We start from the raw sequence: 18,502 nt of genomic DNA on the forward strand, positions 1-18,502 counted from the left end.
GATCGTGGTCTACAATTCATCGGTGAAGTTTAAAACTTGAGCACCCCAATGCACGATTAAGACATATATATACGTTCATGCACAAAACAACCAGTCTATTTGATATGCTACTGCTCCCTATCTAAAATATTTCCACAAAAAAAAGTTATCAGGGGCTCACCTGATCGACAGTTTTTTTTTCAGTGGGGAGGCGGGGAGCGCTGCAAAATAAAATCCTCCCCCACCCCCTCTGAGTTTGTTAAAAGGCACGGAGTGACGCCATTTTTATTGAATGTAGCTCTCAAAAAGGGAAAAATGTACTTTAATGAGTCTTTTAATTGTACTTTCCTGGCCTATCCGGCTGCCCGATTGCATTTTGCAAATGTACGTTTTACAAAAAAAAACTGATGGGTACTAGCGTGACTCGATTGTATAATCAATGATAAAGCTTTAAAAATATTAAAGTGGAGAACTCCACAGCAAGTTTTATTTTCCACGGGCACTTTCACAGAAGGCGGAATGGGGATTTGACGAGTGCTGCTCTGATGTTGTTTTACGCAGGAAGGCCGAATTAATTGGTGCATTTTTAAATTTGAACATCAAATGCGTCGCGTAAAAGAGAATAACAGGGATGAAGAATAAAAGTGGGCAATGAACTTGTCAAAAAAGTTCTTTCTGTTGTTATGAGCGAGAGAGTTGAAGCCTCTATCCCCGGAGCAAGGGGAATGCCCTTGATAGAAGTCGGTGTTGGTCGAGATTGCACAAAAGAGCAAAACCCAGTCCGGAAACCCGGAAGCAGTGAGAGAAAAAAAGCTTCCCACAAAATCAAAGTGAGCAAAAGCTGGAGCTTGAAAATCACAGCAGAGTGATGAGAGTTTTTTTTGATAATGGTTGGTATTTCGGTAATGGTATAAGCACCATTAAATAAATACGAGGGTGACATTTTTTGAGGGTTCATAATATGTTCGGGAACTTTTTCTGTTCTTCTATCTCGGACGAAATAACACGTAGCTTCTTACTTTGACAAGACTTGAAGAAATGAGCAGATCTAAAATCCTTAACCGGCGAACAAAGCCTCAAATTCGATTCAAAACATGCTTTTTTTACAATGTTCTCAAGGAACATAAAATTATATAAAAAATATTGCGTGCACTCCATTTAAAACTACTCGCTCCTGTATATGCTATAAGCTATCAACATTGTTTAGCAGTAGTAACCGAGATTAGATTTTGTTTTTTTTAAATCAATAAGGAATTGGATGACAGGAACCAATGGCTCCACCCCAGGAATCTCTTGCCTGTGGGTTAATGAAATTAATCGTTACCGTTAACACAGGTTGGAGCAGTACAGTGCGATGAAAACACTTGCTGCCTAGAAAATAACATGCAATAATCACCCAGATTAAACAATTAGTGTAAAACACGCTTCCTTTATTTTCACAGGCATAATGGAGAGGTTGTGTCAACTCATGGAGGGTATACGAAACCCTGAACAACGAAAATGTCGAAAAGTTTATTAAACCATCGGTGCAATTCGTTTGAACAGGTCTTATGACAATCACACTTCACGTTCATTTCACATTCTGTATTATTGCAAAGTGACATGCTTTGGTGGACTTCCTGTCCCAAAGCAGCGGCGAATATTTTCGGTTTCAGAAGAGCTAACAAATTGTCAAATTAACGTTTTAAACTCAACCCTTCCCAACGCACACACATCTTCCTCAACTCGAGAATTCTGACTCATTAATCGTACTAGTTCAGAAACAGACCCCGTCTCCTTGCATTAGTAAACCAAGCTACCAAGTACCTTTCACAATCCACAGAATACTTAAAGTCGTCTTGTCTAGTTCATTCGGTAAAATGTGGAGATGCACGATATCTGACAACTTATCCCAGCGTCTGTGCCTTGCGGATACTTTATGCCTATCTGTGTACTGAACACAAAATATATTTTGAGCTATCGTATCGACACAAGCTGAGATAATATCCCATTATTTTTTGACTACACTCTGGTAGAATCTTTGCTCTGCATGCCAGCCTGATAGTTATCTACAGTCACTCATACTCCACAACAAAAAACAAAATTAAGAACAGAAACTGCAGCACACATCTCTATGCGGAAAACCACCCCCTTCCCGGTTAAGCAATGTTTTAATCTCTGCACACGAGGAATCTTCATGAATTGTACTAATTGTAGCTGGAGAATGCTGCTCGATAAGGAGATGTCCCAAAAGGTCAATGGAAAATTCAGTTTTAAAAGACCTTCCTGGTGAAATGCATTGGCTTTAAATATACATTAGTCTACATTGGGAGGGGTGGGGGTTAGTTAGGCAAAGGGCTTCTAGTCAGGCCAATTATGTTACAGGCCTATCTCGACATGACAGCTGGATAAACAGTATCTCTGATAAACATCTCTAATGAGGGAGGAGGGTCCGCGTTACAAGGCGCTTGATTTATTATCAAGGTATGGTCCACTACCGGTGTGCCCCATGTACAGTAGAACCTCCACCTGGCCCCAGCTCCTAACAGAGCCACAATAGCTAGCCCGGAATATGATCTATGATCCTCAGACGAGGAGGGGAAACTGGAATGCACACAGCAAACAAAGTGGGACCTCTTAAGGTGAGTTGGGTTGTGCTTTTATATAAATTACCAATAAGAAGCTAAACCATAAGTTGAACAGGATACTTCAAAATAAGGTTGTTAAGCCTTAACCTTGATTCCCAAACAGGTCGCCCTAGGTTGATGGCTGCGACGCAATTATCCTGGCTAGTGAAAGGGGAGAAATCCTTCAACATTGCTCTAGATTCTTTTGCTTCGAAGAAGCATTCTTTAAATGCCCTCTTATTGTTGTGACATTCTTAATGCGACACGACCGCGCTTGAAATGCACGAGTGAACTGCTAAGGGTCTAAACCCGTAAAATCGCCCCGACTTATTCAACACCCCTGACAGACTCAGGGGAGTGACAGGGACCTGTGTAACATGAAGCCGCTGCTTTTTACCTTGATTGTTGATTAGACACCGTTCAAAAGGCCGGAGAAATCAAACAAGTTCCTGTGATTTCAGACTGCCGCAAGTCTGCGTGCAGCTCATTCCTGAGCCTCAACATTTCTTTTTTTGAGGGGGAAAATGAAAGCAACTTCTAAAAGCGAAGCCACCCAAATCTCCCTCGCAGATAGGAGTGGGGTGTGGGTGGAGGTGATTTAAAAAAACCCCCCACTAAAACTCGCCCTTTAAGCCGCACCGCTTCGAGAGGCAGCTGACAAGTACCTTGCAACAAAAAGCTTTGGTCTGTTCCCGTGCCACCTGTTACCAGATGTTGAGAGCAACTTTGCAGGAGTCTCGCAGACAGTGTTCCGTATATCCCAGCAAATTAACTCCCCCTCCCTCGCGCCCCAAACATGGGCACTTGTGGCTGACTGCAGCGTGAATTTTGAAATGATGTTCGCCTGATGTTATCAATATTTGCACACTGTCCGCCGCAATACAAGCAATAAGTGCGATTGCCAGAACAATTCCGAGAGACGATCTCAAAAGGCAAAGATTTCCTGTGAAGAGAACTTATATCAGGCATACAGATAAACCACTGAAACTGTACAACGAATATATCACAGAGGCGGAAAGGATAACACAGAAATAGGCGATCGAAGCCGATATTCCGCAGACTCAAAATAAATAGAGGAAAACAGACAGAGGGTTTTTAGAAGAAGCCAGAAGCAGTAAGCAGCGTTAAGGTGAGGAACAGGCAAGAGCTCTCGTACCTGAATCAAGTCGTACGTCGGCGGTTCAACACGGTTATTTTGGTTCCCCGGTCCGGTCGGTTGGGTAAGAACGTTGGGAGGTTTTGGTCCCTTTTTTTCACATTGGGCTCTCGCTCAGAGTTTAAATGTCACCGGGACTATGGGACGGCTTTTCGTTCAAACACAAACTTTCCCCCTTAATATCAGTGTCAGGCCGACGCTGATTGGACCAGGCGCCTGCGTGACGCAACGACACCCTGTGCAAACACAAGGGCTGCACTTGACGCCAGGCCCAGCGCCGCTCTCGCTTCAAGTGGAGATTTCCTTCTGGTTAGATATGACCCCCACCTCCAACCCCACCCCAGCCCCACCAACCCAATCTCCTCCCTTTAAAGAAACGCGGTGGTGTGACATGCAGAAAGAGCGGAAGCACTCAGTGAAAAATTATTTTATTTCGCCAACTTTACAATGCCCCTTTAAGAAAAGAGTGGCCTCGCGTTGTTTCCCTTATAAGGCCATTTATCCTAAAGCAACATTGCAAGTAATGAGTCCATAAAGTTTTCATAGTTCTGACTCAGATTAGTGTTGATGGCACATAATGGATTCAGTCATCATTATATAAATATATGAATATGCAAATATATCCCAAAGTCTATATCTGATATATCATATAAATGGGAGCAGCTAATTCTGCAAAATTGCACAGTGGCAATATTTTAATGACAGACTCTATGTATCCTCCAAGCTACATTTATTCTGTAAGAATCGTACATTTTAAACTAGCACTGGAACTCTCCGACAGTCAATTCTTTTCTCTCAGCATGTTGTCCTATTTTGATATTTCTAAGGATGCTTTGTGGGACACATGTATAACAGGGTAAAGAAAGTGATGTTTATCTGGTGTGAAGTATTAGACACCAGACCTCATATAACAATTATTCACACAATTAAGTCTCACTGTCTGACATTAAGTGGGAAAACATTCACCAGAACTAATAATTGCTTGATATAATTTATCATTCACCTCAGGTCTACGGGCCGTGTCTCCGTGATTTAGTCCGAAGTCACCAATAAAGTAAACATTGATCCATTGGTTCTCCGTTCTGTTTGTTGAATGGGTTCAATCAGGTAGAAAAATCAACTTTCTGCTTCTGGCTGGATACTTTCATTAGAACGGTAACTAGCTTCAGCACAGCGAAAACAGATCGAAAGTGCTACCCCTCCAACCGTATTACCTGACCCTTCATCTTTCAAAAGTACACCCGTTGTACACACAGTCTATGAAAATATCTTAAATACTTGACAAGAGGAATAAAATCACGGTTTACATTCCCCGTCTAATGCAACGCGCCGTAATAAAGACGTTTTCTTTTCTTTTTATTCTTCAGAATATCACGAAATACAGGAAGTTTGGAAAGAGAGCTATGCGAATGTTTGCATACCTTCATTACAATAACTTATATATTTGGACTTTATTCATTGTTAAAGGAACATCCGGGATTGCCCAGTTTAAAGATATAAAATCATAGGCACACGTGTATATATTGGCCTCATTGTGTCTGCATATATATGTTCATATATGTATTTTGATCTCTTGCTGGTTATATTCTAATCGGCTCTAATGCGTGTATTAACATCTTTATCTTTAAGATATTTATCAGCTTGTTTCGACATTTAATTGACCACGCTCTCATACTTCCTGCAGTCTTGCTGGTTCTCACAAAGACCATTATTTATACACATTTTGCAGACTAAATAATTTATTAGGATCTTCCCTCACACCCTCCATTCTCAGCAACGGTTTGCGGTTTCTAATGAACCATTCCAGTAAAATGATCTTCATGCGTGTTGCACTGTCCTGATTCCTCAACTACGTGTGCTCCGAACGAGCCTGACTTTCACTGTGAAAGTTGCATTGAGGGACTGAAGGACAAATCTGACCCACTTCAGCATTTTACGGTGAAAACATGCTGCGTTCCTGATTTACGAAAAAAAATTCTTATTCATTGGAGATTCATGCAACCAGTTGCAATGTTTGCTTTGCTACAGTGACGAGAGAATATTCATTGTTCCAAATTCACCTCACAGAAGTCCATGCTCCAGGCTTGCCCTCGTTTTTTATTAAAGGTAGGCTACCAGGTCATTTTTTTCTAAGTCGGTGTAAATGAGGCAATTAGACGTTTAAAATAAATGTGTGTGTTTGGAAGGAAACAGAAGCAAGTAATGTTTGCTCCCACTATGGATCTGGTGGAACAATATGTTGGCAAGTATGGCAGGAAGTGACTGTTTCAACAGATTTTTTTTAAAAGGAGAACTATCAGGGAAAGGTGCTTTGCTAATGATGCAACCCGTTGCTATTAGGGGGTGGGAGCTCTGAAACCGTGCAACCGACCAGGGCTTTCCAAGGAAGCGCTGGAAAGGTCGCGCGGCCCCTTATCTGTCTCTCAGCAAAAGCGAGCGCCGCTAAAACAGAGCCAGGTGTTACCTTGCTCTCTTCAAACTGCACAACTCTCCAAAAGGAGCTCATCCGTGAATCAATCTGTGCTGCCAGACCCGTCGCCAGAGCGCAAGATTGTTCAAATGGCCTCCATCACGAGCATTTGATGAGTTTACTTTTTGTTCTAATCGTGGATAGGTGTCAGAGAGCGCGGATGTTAACTGATTGTTAATGTGGTGTTGCAGACACGGGGCTGTTTCATCTGTTCCTTTCTGCGTGTTAAAAGTTCTGCACTGTGATTGCAGTCGGAAAGAAAGTCATAGATAGAACATGGGTCAATTTTTATTTAGGTTGACATCAATGAGTTGCTGCAGTTCTGCCTGGTTGTCCTGAGATGTTATCCAAAGTGAAATGGGAGTAAAATTGTGACTGTGCAATTTACAATGTCGATTCTGCTGTTACTTTATTTATTAAAATGATTTATATCTAAAAGAAAACTCACATTTTGGTCGCCGCAGTGATTGTTTTAACAAGCTCATTACAGTGCGTCGAGTTATAAAGTAAGCAAAAAACTTAGATAAGCTTTTGTCTACCTTTTAAATCGGACAATTATATTTTAGCGTATTTTACCCATAAAGGATGCAATTCTTGTCCCTCGCTTTACGGTGGGAATGAAAGATGTCAAGTCAGTACACCATTGTACGTTTCACAGTCCCTGTGGGTGCAATGAACAGTGTGTTATGTCGGGTGGAAATTGATTGCCTTCAGTTGGTTGAAATTTACATGGCAGCATCAAGACTGTATTACAAGTGTAGAGTATTTGGACACAATTAAATGTCATTGATTCCATGGAAATTAGCATTCAAATCATTTGTTGAAAGATGTTCGTTGTGTATACACTGCAGATTTTGTGAAGAGTCAGAAATAGGTGAACGTATCTCCTTGGCTGAAAGAACATGTTCAATGCTGCGGTTTTAAGACGTTTTCAGAGTATTTTAAGTGTCTTTATATGATGCCACTTTACTGACAAGCAAACCAGTTATTTGCTCGATTTGCAGTTTGCATGGTGACTTTATATTGCTCTTTTAAAGTGTATGTTAAAGAGTCTTGCATATTTTTCAGTCGACTTTCAACTTCAATTGGCAATGATAAAAGGAAATCGCATTTTCCCAAGTGCTTCAATGGTCCCAACTTTTCACTTCCTTTTTGAAAGCAACAAGCATGGCAAAACATCTCCACAAACGCATTAATGTCCTGACTCATTAGGTGACTTCAAGAAAATGAGAAGTTCCATTGATAAAGTGCCCTTTCTGAATGCGAACATCTTACACGGTTTATGTACTGAGGCCAGGAAAACTAAGAGCCCCAGTCTCTTTATTCTTAACATGAAGTGCAGGACTCTACTCAGAAATTTAATTAATTAACCTGCCTATTCATGTAGTTTAAATCATGACATGACCCTGGCCTAAGCGTACTAAAATTATTTGAGGAAAAGGAATGACTAAACAATGCCAATGGGTTGGAGCAGGAGCAGGAACGTTTTAAAACGCTGCTTTATTCAATTTGGCAGGAATGACTAGGAAAAGTAGGATTGTGCGACAGGGGTGTTTGCAAAGCCACCTGGGTAGCAACGAAATTTTGACCCGAATGGTCGACAGGTGAGCCAAATAGACTAAATCCACTTTAAGATTGAGTGCTATTGCGCCTTTATATGCTGTAGCAAGCAACCTCAAAATGCGTAACTAAATATAACAAGCGTTTTATAGTCTGCAAACAACAATTAACTGTTATCAGTCTAGTAATCCTATGTCCTCCCCCATCTCCCTTTCCCCAGCCCCAAACTACCAACATGGTTTCCCGGGTCCACAAATTTGACTCGACTGACTGGGGTTTTCCTGACACCCCCTCCAGTTATTGACCAGTATTTTCTCTTTCTAAGCAGGCCACTTAGTCAGTGATGCCAACTCGAAGGTAGATGCTGAGCAATCGTAATAAGTGCACCAGCAGATTACCATGGATTTAGAAACCCCTAATAGTCCGTTTAACCAAACGGTAACGGTAAACGAGGCGACCTCAAACAAAAGGACTGATTCATTTTGACTGCACCTTCATCAAAAGCGAGATGCAAACGATCGGTGTTTGTTTAATTTCCGGGAGTCCATCTGCTGTCTTTACATCGTCGGTAGAGGAAGTCTACGGTGGATATTTTAAACAGAGAGGGAGGGGGGAATTCAAGGTTTCAAAATTGACCTGTAGAAAGCAACAGGACAATCGCGGCGTCGCCTCGCTTCTTCACTACAAGCACGAAAAAAACAACGAAATCAAAACATAGAGAATCGAATGAAAAAATCCCGAAATGATCCCAGTCTCTCCTTAGTCCGGTTTGTGGGATCGGGTTAATTTGGACATTAGTCATGTTCCGCAGGACGATCAGCTTCCAACGTTAATCCTATTGTCACTGACGAACTCGACTCTCACTCAAACCTGCCATTTGTAAATTGTTTTGTTTCTTTAATAATCAAATAACAAAATAAAACCCTTTGTTTCTTGGGGTCACCTTTGGAGCATCAGCAGGAATCGGGCATCTAGTCTTTAATATAATTTAATATCGTAACACGCTTGTGATTTATAAAAACTCATCATCTAACGTGAGACATGTTGCAGGAAAAGCTCACAGATAATGTTAGACCCCGTGTCCGGTTATAAAATGCTGCTGTCATTAATCGTACAAGTTTCCTACCTGCTAGCGTTATCTGTGACAAACGCAGGGCTATGTGAATAATTCGTTGTAAATTGGGAAATCGCGGCAGACCATTTTAGAGTGAAACTAAGATTCGGCCCTTTATCCTGTCTTCTGTTAAAGTAACAAACAACACTAGCCAGAAACCGAGGCTTGCTTATAAAACTACGCTGGATGTCAGAATGCCTTAATTAAGTATTCATTTCCAGATCAGGGGAGATCTTTTCAAAAGGTAAGGTTGGTTTGAATTACTTAGACAACCTCAGTCAAACCTAAGTTCCTATCTGAGGAGTAAGACTCCGATGTCGCAATGGTAATGAATCTAAGAATGTTCTGTATGAGCAATATATGTTCCCTTTATTAACCGGGTACTGACAAGCTGTTGCGAAATGACTGACATCTGTCAATCCAAATAACAAGGGTGCTCTAAACATTTATCAGTCCGCGAAATCTGATCGATGCCTCGGTGCATGCCGTCTTAATTTATTTGAAATATCCATTCAGATTTACACACACACAAAACAAGCACACACATACATGTAAAACAAATGATAAATTCCCAAATACTATCTAGGTGGCTATTGGATTTCTTATTGTTCTTTCGTATGTATTTTGTTGTTTCTATGGGCTAACGCCTTACTAAATTGCTTACAAACTTCGTTTCATGTGGCAGACTGGTATTAATAGTTACTTGCCTGCACATTTATTTTTCTTTCCAAGCCAGCCTACAGTCTCATTTGTTTTTTTTTCCCCATGCCGGGTTTTGGGTTGAAGCATTAGCCGAATTCCCCGGGGCTGATTGAATGCAATTTGCTGTATGTCGACAGGCATGTCCTGTATGTTATAGATTCACTGTTTCCCGACGTGACAAGGTCTGAGTTCGATCTACAATTGTAGTCGAAAGCGCAGTGAGCCGAGACACAGCCTCCATCATTAAAGACTCCCTCTCCTTTAGGAAATAACACGATGATTCATTTACACATAAACACTCATAAATATTCCATTAACAAGCAAAGAGCACCTGTTTAATGAATGACATCGCGACGCACTCTGTACGTTCAGATCAAAAATTATTGCCCCCAAAATTCAGTATGATCAGGTTTAACTTCTCCCATAAATCGGGAATAACAACTGAGCTGTAACAAGGGGATTTGCACTTACTCCTTGACCCTTGTAATTGGATTAAATATAGACGGAGACCCAAAAATATATATACCAAGATTGACACCTGCCAACTGGACTTCCTTGTGATTGATTATAATTCCTGGTGCTGGAAACAATAATGAAATAAATTGTATGGATAAAGCAGCACACTTGTCATTTCTATGCCAGGAGAGAGAGACAGAGAGCAAGGGAGAAGGAGTTAGCATCTTTGGCAAGCTGTTAGTTGACAAGACACAACTAAACCCAAACATTACATGCGTTCAGAAGGTGACGCAGAATCAGCCATCCATCCTGATTATAGATGTAAGGAAAACAACTTCGCATGTTTTAAGTAGTTAATTAATAAGTTAGCTATTAAAACGTACCTCTCCCGCTCCGCCGGCCCATACGGTATCAGCAAATTCATTGCGAAGTCTTCAGATTAGGATTCTTCAGAGTAGACCTTCCCAGTATCTGATATTTCTGCTCGTTCAGCTCCAGTTACTGGATTTATTCTTGTGTTTAAAGTCAAAGATAGTAAAGTTCCATATATGGATATCTTCGATTCTAATGTTTAATTGGTGCACGAGTCAGAACTGTTTCCCTCTTCTACTCCGTCACTCCTTAGAGATCCTAGAACTGTTTTTAGTGCTGGCCTTACATGATGCCGATTGCTCTGTCAACATAAATATCAAAATAACGCGCAGAACTGGCATATTCCCCCATCCTTAAGCACGGACCACTTCAGGTAGGGCTAGGATATTGGCCGGAGAGACATGAGAATAGAAGGTGATTAATGGTAACGCGATGCTCAATTAGACCCCACCGATTGTTAAGATAACCAAACCAAACTGTACGGCATTTTTTAAAACCAGCTAATGAGGTCATTGTTAACGCCTTACCATCAGATCACCTGGGAAGTATACAGATGGTGGCACAGATTTGTTGGATTCAACTTCGAAACTCGAGATGGTAGGATTTGAACTCGCAACCGTTGAGGTCACTAATACCAGTATTGCAATCATCACATGATTGCTGCTAAGGTAGCTGTAAATGCTCCATTACTGTGTCACCAGGCAACTTTAAGACTAAAGAAACTAATATTCAATTGACTTCAGGGCCATTTCAAGAATGGATTGGGCTTCACTTGATCTCCTGTTCTCGTTATGCAGTAGTAGATTTATTCTTTGCAATCCAAGGAGTGAACAGTAACGTATGCCGTCCTCAACCATGTTCTATCAGTTTCACTAGGTTTTTGAAGGTAAACTAAAACAGAATTACATTGAAACTGTAATTGGATTTGAAGAGTTTTGCAAGGAACAACGTTACAGGAAAGCGAAGGCTGTAGATGCTGGAGATCAGAGTCAAGAGTGTGGTTCTGGAAAACCGCAGCAGGTCAAGCAGCATCCTAGGAGCAGGAGAATCGACGTTTCGGGCATTAGCCCTTCACCATTCCTGATGAAGGGTTTATGCTCGAAATGTCGATTCTCCTGCTCCTCGGATTCTGCCTGACCTTCTGTGCTTATCCAACACCACATTAAGGAACTACGTTAGGCGCTCTAAATAGCAACCTCATGCGCAGTTGGGTTCAAATATAATATGTCTTCTTCTGGTTCCTATACGTGACACAGAAGACTGAAGTACAGACAATGTCTAACTTATAACTCTGAGCATCAAATAAAGAAGATAAACTAAATTAAGTATGTTCCAAAATTATGTTGGAAAAATAAGTTACATTGACTATTTCAAATAATTTTGTGGACAAAACGATTTAATTGGTGCAGATATAAGTGGCATATTGATATATAAAATTAGTCCATATTAGAAAAAGGAAATGGACGCACTGGGAAAAGTGCAGAAAAGGCTTACATGCATGATACCAGAACTGGGAGGATTGAACAAACAGGCTTAATAAGATGGACAAGAGCAAAATACTGCAGACTGTGGAAACCTGAAATAAGGACAAAGAGGTGAGAAATAAAATCTCAGCAGATAAGGTAGCATCTATGGAGGGGAATCGATTTATCAGTTGTGAAGCAAGGTCATCAAGTTGACATGTTAATTCTGTTATGGTTCTATGATTTATCTCAACAGATGCTGCCTGACCTATTGAAATTTCCCAGCTTTCTTTGTTACATTTTTTGCAACAAGTTGGAGCACTTTTCCCTGGAGCAGAAAAGACTGAGAATAGTCTGATAAAGTTCTTTAAACTTATGAAGAGGGTCCATAAGTAGAAATAGAGATGTTTTCATGTTTGTGGGAAACTGAAACCAGGGATCATAAGACATAGGAATTCAGTTGAAACATTTTAACTGAGAGAGTGGTAAGACAATGAAACTTGTTATCAACTGCAATGGTTGAAATGAACAGCAAAGATGCAAGGGGAAGATTGATTCTTTATATGTGGGAGTAAGGAGTGAATTATGTGTTAATAGAGTGACACGATGAAGCTAGAATGGGAAGAGGCTCGTGTGGAGCACAAACACTTACATAGGACTTCCAAGGGTCACTAGACCTGAAATGTTAACTTTGGTTACTGTTCACAGATGCTGACAGACCTGCTAAGTTTTTCCTGCAACTTCTGTTTTTGTTTCTTACATAGAACTGTTGGACCCAATGATCTGTTTGTTTTGTAAATTCTTTGTAGCGTGTTCTCCTGGAGGCTTGCATAATGAGTGAATGAATGAATGAATGTATCACTTAACTAAGTTGTGGATGTTAGAATGGAGAAAGTATGCTTAGATGAGGAAATTCATGCAATAGAACTTCTTATAATTCATACTCAATGTCAATTTCATTTCTAAATGTAAGTTTATATTTTAAGAATTTAAAAAGCCCTATTTTGGGATAGAAGAAAACTTGGGAAAAGTGATAAGGCTGTCTGTCTGAAAATGTACAGCATGTATTTCATAACAGCTCAAAGAAGGAGGTACAGAACAGAAAGCACACAAAAGTGCAAATCTAAATATTTCATAGCAAACCACCAGTTGTGGAGACTAGTTGCATATTTGTATCGTTTCAGACAGTAGGAACCATTCTGAAATCCCAGATTTGAAATTAACCAGCAGATAATTTTCATTGATGGAACTGAACTTATGTCTGAATTGTAATGGCTTAATGACCCTTATTAATGCATTAAGCAAACAACAGTAATGAGGATGTCATAACTTAAGACTTGGAAGTAGGATGAACTATTCAGAAGGCAGGGCTAAATTTCAAAGAGAATTAGGTTAAAAGATTGGATTGACTAGGGGCTGACAACATTTAGAATAGTCAAGAGTGAAATGATTAATTTGATGGGGCAGCAATGAAAAGCAACACAAATTAAAAGATACAATTCTAAAGGGGGTATAGGAACAGAAAGACTAGGGGTATATGTGTATAAAATTGTTAAGGGTTGCAGGGAAGTTGAGAGCTCAGATAATAATGTTCTGTCTGAAAGCGGTGTTGAGGCAGATTCAATTATGGATTATTAATGAAAATTGATCATTAACTGCAGAGGAAAAAATGCAAGACTGTGAGGAAAAGGCAGCAGAGTGGAAGTAAGTGAATTGCTCTTGCATAGACATGACAGGCCAAATGGCCTTCTTCTGTACTGTACCAGTCTTTGATTCTATGAATTGATCAGAATCTGCTGACTGTAGAGCTAATCTTTTGTAGCTTGAATTATAATGAGAAAACACACCAGTGAACAATAACAAATCCTACTGATCATATTCTTTATTACTCCAGAAATCTTCAAGGTATTCCAGTTGTTACGACAAAGTGAGGCATGCCTATAGAGACAGTCTGCTTTCAAAATTGTTGGTAATATTACTTTCCAATAATAAATGAATCTCAGGATTATGGAACCACTTTTTTGCAATAGATTAATACTTGCAAAATGTGGCCAATTGTGAGCCAAATTCAGAATAGAATGTAATTCTATTGCCCAGATCATTGGACTTCTTTTGAGGAAAAAAAAACAATCATTGAGATGCAAAGTCTGAAATGACAGCTTGACAAGCAGTAATGTGGTTAAATATATTTTCCTGTTTCGCCAGTTAATTCACCCCCATTCAAAAACATCTTTAAGTGGGTTTATGTTGGTGTAATAGAACTAAACACAATTGCCCTCTTTCTCACACAGCTGCCTGGAGATGAGCTCACAGCGAGAGATGCAGAAGTAAGTGGCTCTTGTCCAATAGCACTTTATACTCTGTGCAATAATGGATGGCTATCAGGCAAGTGCAAGACAGTTACACAATGTCACCCTGAACCTGGTATATAAGTACACTTGTCTTTTGTTCCTTCCTTGACATTTGTCATTTCATAACATAAGAACAAAATATGGAATTGCATGACAGTTAACAAATTCCTTCCCGCAACAAGATTTCTTCACAGGTCTTTAAGTCACAATGGTTAAATTCTAGATTCTGAAATTGATGATGAACCATCATATATTGAGCAATAAGCATGAAGGTCTTAATGAAACAATGAAAGACCAGTCAGTTTATATATCATATTTAGCTGTATTATCTATTTTCAGTTCCCTCCTACACCTCGTGACATCACCATGGCTTAGTAGTTAGCATTTCTGTGAGTTATGAGAATGTGGGTTCAAAGTTCAGTACAATCACATATTTAGTGCAGTACTGAAGGAGTGGATGTACAGTCAAAAGTGCTGATAAACCAAAGTACTGTACCATTTCAAAATAACGCAAGAGAACACATGGCACTATTTCAAAGAAGAGCAGCAGAGGTTTGTTATTGCCTTGGCTAATAACTATTCCAATGTGAGTAATACCAACAGACTATCTGATCATTTATTTTATTACAGCTTGAGAAACCTTGGTGTGTAAAATTAGCTACCATGTTGCCTGCAACACAACAATTACCATACTTTCTTGGATGTCCTTTGATCGTGAAGGGTGTTATATAAATGCAGCTGTTATTTTCTAGTCTATCAATTTCTTCAAATGTTTGAGTAATTTTATTAGGTGGAAGTTATTCATTTGTGATGACTTATTGGCATTCAGACTTTCTTCAAACTCAGGTACCGTGAGGTCATTGAATAAACATCACAAACATTTTGGAACCAAGCAAATGTACTGGACTAAACAGCTATATCATAAACACACCTCGCATGTCCACAACATGGTTCATAGGCTGTAAATTTGCATGGCTCATTTAGCCCCCTCTTTCAGTTTTTAAAGTAATCCAATTTAAAAATAAACAAAAGCAGAGCTTTAGTTTTCAATGATTAAGGCTAGTTTATTGCAAAACCACTGATTTAAGCTATTCATTGATATAGTTATTAGCTAAACTGTAGATGCAAAAATTAAAAGTGGCTGTGGAGAAAAGATCCTTATAAGGTTAAAAGTAAGATCAGTCCTTTACCCTTGCAATCGATTAGTGGCTTGAAGAGTCTCCTTCCAAAGAGAAATGGTGGGATCCTGAAGTCAGAATTCAGAGTTGATGGTTTCTGTCAACAAATAATTGGAGATTGCCTGCATTCAAGGCTAGAGCAGGCTTTGGGAGAAAGAGAGAAGGTTTCTTGTTCCTCATTTTGCACTTATGGTACTTATAGTCTGTTGGATTCCTTTCCTTAACTCAGCTGATTTCAAAGCTATTCTCCTTGTGCTCCTTTTGGCTGGGGGATGTCTCACAGAGTCCTTCTTAGTAAGTTATGTTAAAATGGTGGCCCAGAGCCTGTCTTATACAAAGCAAGTTGCTGTTTCAAAATATTACTTCATGTGTCCTTATTAGATAACATTTTACTTAAATGTTTTAACTGTGTTAGACATCAGTTTAGATTGTCCTTATTGTCAAGTTTGGAGAGCTAGGTTGAGATACCTTTGAGGACCCATTGTCTGGGAGTATTATTTTACTCTTTGAAATGTTCATAGAAATCTAAAAAAGTTACTTGTGATCTCTTCTTGAGATAAACATAACTTAGTTCCAACTGCAAGTTCAATTCTCAGGATAGCTATGTGACTCCTGGGAGCTATTTTCTGAGATTCTGTCATTTTTTTCTGACAGATTAGTCTTCTTTATAAAATATATAGTTGTATAACTACACAGTTGTGACACTTAATACAACAATATATTTATTCTCTCTTCTTATGGCTATATTTAGTACCTTACTTACGTTATCTAGTTACATAGTCGAGTAGTAGACATTCCCCTCCAACATTAGGAGGTGTGCTTCAGTTCATAGCGTCATAGAGATGTACAGCACAGAAACAGACCCCTCGGTCCAACTTGTCCATGCCGACCAGATATCCCAATCTCATGTAGCCCATACCCCTCCAAATCCTTCCTAATCATATCCCCATCCAGATGCTTTTTAAATGTTGCAATTGTACTAGCCTCCACCACTTCCTCTGGCTGCTCATTCCATACATGTACCACCCTTTGCGTGAAAATGTTGCCCCTTAGGTCCCTTTTATATCTTTCCTCTCTCGCCCTAAACCTCTGCCCTCTAGTTCTGGATTCCCCCATCCCAGGGAAAAGACTTTGTCTGTTTATCCTATCCATGCACCTCATGATTTTATAAACCTCTGTAAGATCACCCCTCAGCCTCTGATACTCCAGGGAAAGCAGCTCCAGCCTATTCAACCTCTCCCTATAGCTCAAATTCTCCAGCCCTGGCAACATCCTTGTAAATCATTTCTGAATAATTTCAAGTTTCACAACATCTTTCCGACGGGAAGGAGACCAGAATTGCACACAATATTCCAACAGTGGCCAAACCAATGTGTTGCAAAATGACCTCCCAACTCCTGTACTCAATACTCTGACCAATAAAAGAAAGAATACCAAACGCCTTTTTCACTATCCTATCCATCTACGACTCCACTTTCTAGGTATCCTTATTCAGTAACACTCCCTACGACTTTACCAATAAGTGTATAAGTCCTGTGAAGATTTGCTTTCCCAAAATGCAGCACCTTGCATTTATCAGAATTAAACTCCATCTGCCACTCCTCAACACATTGGCCCAACTGATCAAGATCCTGTTGTAATCTGAGGTAACCTTCTTCGCTGTCCACTACACCTCCAATTTTGGTGTCACCTGCAAACTTACTAACTGTACCTCTTCTACTCACATTCAAATCATTTATATAAATGACAAAACGTAGGGGACCCAGCACTCCACTGGTTACAGGCCTCTAGTCTGAAAAACAACCCTCCACCACCACCCTCTGTCTTCTACCTTTGAGCCAGTTCTATATCCAAATAGCTAGTTTGCCCTATATTCCATGAGATCTAACCTTGCTAACCAGTCTCCCATGGGGAACCTTGTCAAATGCTATACTGAAGTCCATATAGATCACATCTACCACTCAGCTCTCATCAATCCTCTTTATTACTTCTTCAAAAAACTCTGACAAGTTTGTGATTCATGATTTCCCACACACAAACCCATGTTGACTATGCCTAATCAGTCCTTGCCTTTCCAAATACATGTACATCCTGTCCCTCAGGATTTCCTTCAACATCTTGCCCACCACTGACATAAGGCTCACCGGTCTATAGTTTCCTGGCTTGTCCTTACCACCCTTCTTAAACAGTGGCACCATGTTAGCCAACCTCCAGTAATCCGGCACCTCACCTGTTACTATCAATAATACAAATATCTCAGCAAGAGGCCAGCAATCACTTCCCTAGCTACCCACAGAGTTGGAGGGTGCATCTGATCAGGTCCTGGGTATTTATCCACTTTTATGTGTTTCAAGATATCCTGCGCTTCCTCCTCTGTAATATGGACATTTTTCACGATGTCACCATCTATTTCCCCACATTCTATATCTTCCATGTCCAGCTCCACAGTAAATACTGATACAAAATACTCTTTTAGTACCTCCCCTTCTCCTGTGGCTCCACATAAAGGTTGCCTTGCTGATCTTTGAGTGGCCCTATTCTCTCCCTAGTTACCCTTTTGACCTTAATGTATTTGTAAAAACCCTTTGGATTCTCCTTAATTCTATTTGCCAAAACTATCTTGTGTCCCCTCTTTGCCCTTCTGATTTCCCTCTTAAGTATACTCCTACTTTCTTTATACTCTTCTAAGGATTCACTCGATCTATTCTGTCTATACCTGACATTTGCTTCCTTCTTTTTCTTAACCAAACCCTCAATTTCTTTAGTCATCCAGCATTCCCTTCATCTACCAGCCTTTCCTTTCACACTAACAGGAATAACTTTCTCTGGATTCTTGTTATCTCATTTCAGAAGGTTTGCCATTTTCCAGCCGTCCCTTTACCCGCAAATATCTACCCCCAATCAGCGTTTGAAAGTTCTTGCTTAATATTGTCAAAATCGGCCTTTCTCCAATTTAGGACTTCAACTTTTAGTTCTGGTCTATCTTTTTCCATCACTATTTTAAAACTAATAGAATTATGATCGCTAGCGCCAAAGTGCTCCCCCACTGACACCTCAGTCACCTGCCCTGCCTTATTTCCCAAGAGTAGGTCAAG

The 18,502-nt window shown here is 40.0% G+C and overlaps 1 protein-coding gene across 4 annotated transcripts in view; it reads right to left on the minus strand.

Moving 5' to 3' along the window:
* LOC140493753 (paired box protein Pax-6) overlaps nucleotides 1–10,449 on the minus strand; it is a 37,972-nt gene extending 27,523 nt beyond the window's left edge. For 3 of the 4 annotated variants that reach the window (XM_072592600.1, XM_072592601.1, XM_072592597.1), the window contains exon 1: nucleotides 3,742–4,025. The gene's annotated coding sequence lies outside the window, so the exon portion shown is untranslated. Of the gene's footprint in view, nucleotides 1–3,741; nucleotides 4,026–10,426 lie in introns of those variants that run through there. The other variant, XM_072592599.1, reaches the window with a different exon arrangement.
* Between the last annotated feature and the right edge of the window lie 8,053 nt (nucleotides 10,450–18,502).

Source organism: Chiloscyllium punctatum, chromosome 22 (assembly GCF_047496795.1).
Source record: "Chiloscyllium punctatum isolate Juve2018m chromosome 22, sChiPun1.3, whole genome shotgun sequence".
In the NCBI taxonomy this organism is placed as follows: domain Eukaryota; kingdom Metazoa; phylum Chordata; class Chondrichthyes; order Orectolobiformes; family Hemiscylliidae; genus Chiloscyllium; species Chiloscyllium punctatum.